The following is a 9,005-nucleotide window of genomic DNA, read 5'->3' on the forward strand; positions in this document are numbered from 1 at the left end:
AAATATGAAAAATAAGTCAAAACATTTTCTGGATTTCACATATGCCAAATATGGAGCCAGTGTTAATCTAATTTATGTTATATAGTAGTTACGCCTTTCATTTTAAGTCCATTACTGGAGCTTTCCTTATGGAAGAACAACAGGTTCAGGTTAGTGAAGAAATGAGTAGTCTATCTAATTACTTAGGAGAAGCAAGAATGTGTGGTTAAAATAACTTAGTGACAAACCATTTAAATTTATATAAAAACTGCAACTAAATTTAGGTGGTCATCGTACTACTAAAAAGGTTAAAGAATGTTGCATATGGTATGTCTTCTCTGTAAAGCAAATTTAGTGACATTTGAAATAAAAACAGATTCCCTTAAATCAAGTTCAATTCCTAGACGTTTCGGGGGTTTTGGCAATAATACTGAAAGTGATTTGCCCTGATCTTCTCTGAGGATATTTGTTTTTGTTTACTTTCCTGGGGTTTTCTGGTGGCCTCTTGTCCAAGCATCAGCTAGGACAAACCTTGCTTAGTTTCTTGAGATTAGCCAACGTTGGGGAGGTGCTGCCCCCTTCTGTGACCAGAGATATTTATGTCTGAGTAAGCAAACAGAACCTGTTTTCTCAGAAAATGTAAAAAAAAAAAAGAACATAACTGCCTACATGCTCTGATCTCCCATACTGCAAACGAAGAGAAGTCTTCACTAATCTTCCCCACTTAATATGATAAAAACATAAATCACATGGGATGAGCCAGCATCCTGTACTGAAGCAGAGGACATCATGGAAAATCAAGGAATTGATGTAAGAATGTTCATAAAATGTTTTTTCAAAGTATGTGTATGTGTAGTCTTTCTACACACACACACACACACACACACACATACACAGGGGGGGAGAGAGAATACTGTATAAATAACACATATTATTTCACATGACACCTATAGGCAGTCCTCAAATTACTACTGGTCCCTTAGCAACCATTTGAAGTTTATGACTTGCCCGAGAAAATGAGAGCTACCGAGTTTCCACTGTCACTCCTGCACCTGCAATCATGTGACCGCGTTTCAAGCACTTGATAACACAACTACAGTTATGGCCAACTTGCAGTGTCCTGTAGTCATGTGTTTGCTTAACAACCACTGCAAAAAAGTTCATAAAATCTGGTTGGTCACATGACCAATACCATTTACCACTATCACTACGTGTGACTGTAATATGAGGGGCTACATTATGGTTATGTGTTAAGGATTACCGGTATTTCATCTGATCTTTGGACTTGAAGAAAATTGCATTAGCCAAGCTGTAAACATTGCAGAACATATGCAAAATTGAAACAAGGTTTTTAGGAAGGCAACTTTATTTAAGCTTACCTTCAGAATAATCAAGTACATAAAACTATTAAAGATGTAAATATAACCATGGAAATTTGACTAATATAAGAACATATCTAGAGATGGCAATTTCATGGAGTGTACAGTGCAATGAAGTTGCTGCATATAAAATGTCAGCACTATAGTTTACTTTATTAAATGCTGCAAAGGAGAGGGGAGGGGATATTTTTGAATAGATAGCATTTGTAAAATTATTTTTTTTAAAAAATGAATGTCTGCATCTTGCCTGTAATACTGTTAAAAACAGCATACACTTTCTATGGCAATAAACAACTGTGATGAAAAATATAAGGAAAATGGATCCAGTTTTGTTACTCTTTCAAAATACGCATAGCTCCACCTTCCCTTATACCAGAGGTCTCCAAACTTGGCAACTTTAAGACTTGTGGATTTCAATTTCCAGAATTCCCCAGCCAGAATTCTGGGAGTTTTAGTCCACAAATCTTAACATTGTTAAGTTTGGAGATCCCTGCCTTAAACCATCATCAAATCATAGAGTTGAAAGGGACCATCAAGCTGCACCTATTGTTCAAGCAGGAATCCAAATGAAAACTTCACCCAGTGAAGGGGAGCCCATCATTTCTCTTGAGGAACTGCTGTTTCTGTTAGAAAGTTTCTCTAGCATTCAATCAGAATCTGCTTATATGCAATTAAATCCATTATTTCATTATCCATTATTTCTTTCTGCATAATATCCTTTCATGTAATCTTGATTCTCAATCATCCAGGTAAGAGTTGTCTGAAAGTTGAGTCATGGAAACTGAACTTAAGTTTTTTGTTGGTTTGAGACCTTTTGCTACCCATCCCAGTCATGTATTTGAAGCGTGCTATCATATCCCAGTCTTAGTCATCTTTTCTCAAGACTAAGTAAAGCCAGCTTCTTCAATCTTTCTTCATAGGACTCAGTTTCTAGTCTCCTGATCATCTTTAGTATTTTCAACACAAGCTGTTTATGAAGTCAATGAATTTGTAGTAACATCAGGTTAACAAAGCCTAGAGTTTGCTTGATGTCCACCTCCCCCTTTTTTTTAAAGATGGGGACATTTACTTTCTCCCATTCATGTGGTGCTGCCTCAAATCTTTGAGATTTGTCACAGATTATAAGGTTTGCCCAGATCTTGAGGTTATTCAGTCAGTATACCAGGATGCAGTTAATCTGTCCTGAAAGTTTAAATTCAAAGTAGAGGAATATGGCTGATTATGAATCCCATCTCATCTGCTCTCACTAGCTGGTATTTTGTTCTGCATCCCCATTAAGGTAAAAACACCCCAATCTTAAACAGAATGGCAACACACATACACACAACCTAAATTTCATTCATGCTTTTGGCTAAACAAACTATAGAGAAAACTAGAGTTTCTCTGTAAGGGATCTGGCAGTTACTAAATTATAGATAGATAGACAGATAGACAGATAGATAGATAGATAGATAGATAGATAGATAGATAGATAGATAGATAGATAGATAGATAGATAGATAAAAACCATCATTAATAAAGGGAATTTATTGGAGATATGTCATATTGGAGGTTTGTCAGTCAGGGAGAAACCTTCTTTTTTTAATCTATTTGTCTGCCATTACTAATTCTTTTTGTGATGAACTTACCACTCTTTTGTTGCACAGGAGAAATGGAAACTGGAATCACTTTGTCCTATCAGCTAAATTTTGTTTATATGGTTCCATTTCCTTTAATAGGATCCCATGGAATAAAAGATTTCTCTCTCTCTCTCTCTCTCTGTCTCTCTCTCTCTCTCCCTCCCTCCCTCTCTCCTATCATGCTTGGTAGCTTTCACACATACTGTAAGCTAAGCATTCCATATGGCATTTGCACTGGCTTATTTCCTAAAAGACTGCACCCCATTTTCATAAGTTATACCTGTCAGCTCAATAATTCCCTCAGGTTAATAGATTGGCTTAATTAAGTAAAACACAGTTGGATAATTAGACTTACAGCCTCAGCTCCTCATTGATTCAGAAAATCTTTGTTTTGCCCCCATAGTTTTATTTATATTCCAAACTTCAGTGCCTTCTTTTTTATTACAGTATTAGTTTAAAACCATTGTCTGTTTAAAATATTGGCTCACTTCGTTTGGCCAAAATTCTGGGATTCAACAGCCATAAACATAAACAGTTTTTTTCTCCATATGACGCTGCCTTCCAAAGGGCTACCAGTCAAAAGGCAGAGACAAGCCATGTTTGGAATGAAGGATTGTCTTGGGGCAGTTTTATTACTTCATCCACGTATTAACCAACTTGGTGTGAAAATATGCTGACAAGAATGCTTACACTCTGCCATCACTATTTAAAGCTTTGAAGGAAACCACGTTCCAATGACAGCCATTAGCTTAGAAGGCTTCCAAAGGGAGATTAAACACATTCAGAGAGTAAATTTCTATCAATGGAGACAATCCTTAGGTTCAAAAGAGAATGGCTGTTATTATCCATTACTGGGAAAGTAACTGTGGAAGTGGGCTGGTGTGCTCATGTATTATCGGCATCTAAAATTACCAACTGCCCTTTATGCTAATGAAAGTGACACATTAAATAGGCCTTTGGGTTGGTGAAGCTTTTCATGCTTCCTTGGGAAGTTCTTTTGAGAAATTAATACAACAGCAGCTATCATTTGTATATTTATGACTCCAAGAAGTCCAAGAATATGGATTTACAGTCTTTATGGATTAAGGTATTGCAGAATTCTGGAATACAAATAGAAGGGGCCTTGGAAGTCTTCTAATCCAGCTCCCTGCTTGAGCAGGAGACCCTATACTGTTCCAAGCAAATGGCTACCATCTCTTCTTAGATACCTTCAGTGAAGGAGCACTCACAACTTTTGGAGGCAAATGGTTCCACTGATTGTTCTTATTGACAAGAAATATCTCCTTAATTCTAGATTGGATCTCTCTTTCATAAACTTCTAGCCATTACTTCTTGTCCTGCCCTCAGATGCTTTGGAGAAGAGGTTGACCCCCTGCTCTCTGTGACAGCCAGTCAAAAAATGGAAGACTGCTATCATATTACCCTAGTCCTTCTCTTCGTTAGGGTAGACATACCCAATTCCTGTAACCGTTCATCGTACGCTTTAGTCTCCAGTCCCCTAATCATCTTTGTTGCCCTTCGCTGCACTCTTTCTGGAGTCTCAACATCTTGCCATTTCCAGCATGAATCTTCGTATCCATAAAGAGGTTCTTTTGAGGATTCTCCTATTGTAGAGGCCCTGTAGGAGAGAACCTTCTGTGTTCTTCCCAGGCTATGAAATGCACTCCCATATCATCAGTACTTGGAAAATCTGGAAAGATCTATCTCTTTTTGCTCAATTTTAATTGTTAATTGGTTTGAGTATTAATAGTGGGACTGAACATAGTTTGGATTTGAAGGGAGAAAAATACTTCCAGGTACAAAGGACTGCTCGCCTATCTGCAACTTCTTAAAGCAGCTATGTCTTCCCTCAGAATTGCATGGTTGCCCTCCACAACTGTCACACAATCCCAGGAAAAGACAGTTCAACAAATTACTAACAGATGCTATATGCACATTCTAAGGCACATTGTTGCCTCGGAATCCGAAGCACAACAGCCTTAATTAGTAGCATTTCATTTTTAATCTTTTATATGTGCGCACATTTTTGTTAGTCCTCTTGAATGCTTGTCTGAATAGAAAGGAGGGGTAGAAATGGATTAATAACTTTTTTATTATATTTGAATACATAATACAAACTCATTATGATAGCGGATCTACTTTTTATGCAAAAAAAATCTCTGTGTTTCATTTCTGCCATCTCCAGGTGCAACTGGGAATGTCTCCCAATCTGTAATTTCTCAATAATAAGGCACAGAATTATTTCTTCCTGTTGCAAAAACTTATTTGATGTTAATGGAGTACATCAAGGTGGTTGACTGGTAAGATTCCTTGAACAGCTATTTAAGTCTTCCCAAATGTAGAAAAAACTAGAATTAGCTGAAGATTTCATATGCAGTACTTATATTACAATATTCAGATTTTGTAGGTTATAGAGCTCTAATGTTAAGATAGAATAGCAGAGTTGGAAGGGACCCTGGATATCTTTTAGTCCAACCCCCTATTCAAGCAGGCAATCCTATACCTGTCAATGCTGTAAACATCGAATGTTCCCGCTCTGACAACTGATGAAAATTGCAGCCATTTTCTCTTTGCTTTTAACATGCTTTTTCTGGTATTTAGAAATCAGGTGCAGAAAGAGGGGGTTGGGATAAATGCTCGAGCTTAGCTAGCCATAATAATAACACTGCTTTGTGGGAACCCAAGGACGAACTGATAGTTTTGGCGGGCTGAGGAGCTGGGGAGAAAGCCAGCGTTTTAGGCTAATTGGAGAATGTGATTTATGACAGCTTATTGGGGGTGGGAATTGCACTTTGTTACTTTGTATCCGGGGGAAGGGAATTTAGTTTTTGGGTTCAACTATGTAGTGCCGATACTTTGTTTCCTGAATAAAATATTCTTTAAGGAAGAATTTTTGCCTTGAAGTTCTTTTGATGCGTTTCATCTATCGGAACCATGACAATACCATTTCAGGCAAATGGCTGTCCAGTCTCTTTTTAAAAGCATCCAGTGATGGAGCACCCACAACTTCTGGAGACAAGTCAATCCACTGATTAATTGTTCTAGGTTGGTTCTCTCCTTGATTAGTTTTCATTCATTGTTTCTTATCTTGGCTTCTGGTGCTTTGGAAAATAGATTGCCCCCCCCCTTCTTTGCTGCAGTCCCTCCAAAATTGGAACAGTGCTATCACGTCAACTCATATAATTTTGCCTATTTACTATCTGAGCCCATTTAATTTGTCGTTGCTTTCTTTTGAAGCTGGAGGGTGGGGTAGGAGAAGACAAAGTGCTAAAGGTTAGGAAGAATGCAAAACATAAGGGTTGAAAGAACTGGGAAACTGGAAGGGTGGGCGGTTGGTTCAATTAAATGATAACCCTCCTTTTCGTGGAAAGTTGCTGTAGATAATAAAGGAGTTTTCAAAATAATTCTGTGAAATTGCATAGATAAGTCTGATGGAATGCCTAACAGACTTTGGGAGCCCAGAAAAGGCAGCAAGACAATTAAGAGAAGAAATAGAGCCATTGGAGAAGATTCTGCATTCAGGATGGGGGGGCCAGGGGAGGCTATGTTCTCTAAAAGAAATAATATCCCAAGAGGATTGTCCAAGTCCAATGTCTATCGAAAATAGCATTTTGGACATTAGGTCTTCTGCTGTCGTTTCAAGCCTTTAGATAGAAAATGCAGCAAAGTTAAATCCACATTTACTTGAACAAAACCCTGAATTTAAAATAAATGCTCTTTTCCCTCCCTCTTCAAAGATTAGACAGCCTTCATTAGCATATTCTCAGCAAGCCCAAGATAAGCTTTCCATTTAAGGGTAAATAATTTGGGAAAAAATTAATCTTCCTTTCAGACAAATACAGCAGATTATCTGGTAATTACTCATTGCACTTTCATTGACTAAATGGGTTGATAAATTTAAAACCATTACTTGAACTGGACGATGTGACTGCAATCAATTGTATTTTATTCTTTCTAGCTTGTTAGACAGAGCTCGTTAAGATGGAGACGTGCAGGATGGCTGGTATATTATTGTGTATTAAATTTCTTATCCGCCCATTTTAACAGGAAAAAAAAACCCAAGGCAAACTAACTGTTCCATAACCCCACGCAAATTGGTGGAGAAGCAGATAATAAATGTTCTTGAAATGCAGCATCCTTGTAAGACTTCACGCAACTCCAGTATGTGAGAAAAGCCTGTTACTGTCTTTCAGAAAAAAATGTCCAGGCTGCAGACAAAGACACTATCCAATGGTTGAAATTCAGCATCACAACAGGAAACACTTAAGAGAGGAACCAATCTAGTTTTCAAAGGCAATGGCTTGGGGGCCCTGGCTGCCCCTCCACTCAGCTGGTTCAGATACAGAGAGCAGGCATTTTGATCATCTGATTATTCCTTTAGTGCAGTAATTTGTTTTCTACCCGGGAATATTAGGCATAAGAAATCAGCACCATAACTGGAAAAAAAAAGGAGCCTATTTCACACATCAGAGCGTGTAAGATAACTTGAATCAATTATCCTCTGCTTGTTTTTAGTTTAAAAGAGGAAAAGGGGAGAGGTGGGAAGGCAGGATCACAGAATATATGGCTTTTTTTTTTATCACAAGCAGAGGTTGCTTGCATTTGTTATCAGCAGGACCAAACAGTTGTTAAGAGCAGGTCTACTGCATTGGGATGAAATAGTTCTTCATGTTGGAAGATTACAAACGGATCGAGGTACCCAGAATAGGCCCAATTATTCAGAATTAAATGGCGAAAGAAATGGAATAAAGCTATCCAGCTGTAAGGTAATAACGCATGCAAGAGTACCCAAATACCACAATTAGCCAAGGATACAGGATGTTTTTTTTTTATGAATCAGATAAGAAGAGCTTTAGTAGAGAAATGTTTGGCTTTCAAAAGTGATAGCTAGTTTCTAACCAAGCATGAAAGCAGCAGCCTTCCACAATATACAAGGATATATGAGGTCCACCCAACCCAGCCTTTGGACTGGCCTCTAAAGATTTGCTTCTGAGATGCTAATCAAAGAGGCAAAGTAAGTCAAACACTCATTCTTTGATAATAACCACTATATCCCTGTGGATAAGCAGAGAATTTTAGACGCCAAAACACACACACGCACACACACACGCACACACACAATCCCAAATTGAATAGGCTTATCCATGAGTATATACAATAATACTTTTTAAGTACTGATAGATACTTGCAGATAAAGACCCTCTATAGGCAGATCCGCAAATGTTTTAGCCAAATATTGTGGAAAAATGCATCATCCATGGATAGGTCAATGCGAACAATTAAAATATACAAAACTTTCAAGGATCGGCTTATCCCCAGATAGCACATTTTTCATAGTATTTTATATAAAATTGAGGATCAACTTATCTGTAGGTATATTTGGTACTTTGTCAAGAACAGTTAAGAGAAAAGAAAAAAGATAAAAATGAAATGTAGCCACATCATGCAAAAAAAAAAAAAAAAACCACCATAGCACCATCAAAAAATACGAACAAAAGTTTTAAACAAGGGGTTGTAATAGTTATTAGTGGCTATTACTACCAGCCAGTCTGAGGCTTCTAGTTATAGAGAGACTTTATCCAATTATAGGGAAACAGATGGAACATTATAAGGCAGGCATTTCAAATGTTGTTTGGATTTATGACATAACAATTAGTATTGTCATAAGTAATGTGACACTGTGTTATTAGTAAATGAATGTAAACGAAAACAGCACACAAATGTCACATGTTACATTTAAACCCCAATACTAATTAATTTGAACTGCGCATCATGTATCTTTACAGATGAAGTAAGTTATTTGGGATTAGACTGTTATTTTCCCCCCTGCTCCCAAAATCCTGGTTGATGGCACTAATAATCTGAGAATTTGCTGATTTGCTAAATTACAATGCAATGTTCATTCCCACAGTGTAATGGAATGTGCGGAGAAAGAAGAGTCATGATGATGCCTTGGAAACAATCAGACAAGAGAGGCAGGAGCCCTGAGTGGCATAAGGGTCAGAGAAAGAAACTTAGGAAGGATCTA

Source organism: Protobothrops mucrosquamatus, unplaced genomic scaffold, assembly GCF_001527695.2.
Source record: "Protobothrops mucrosquamatus isolate PMUCROS unplaced genomic scaffold, P.Mucros_1.0 scaffold1815, whole genome shotgun sequence".
NCBI lineage: Eukaryota > Metazoa > Chordata > Lepidosauria > Squamata > Viperidae > Protobothrops > Protobothrops mucrosquamatus.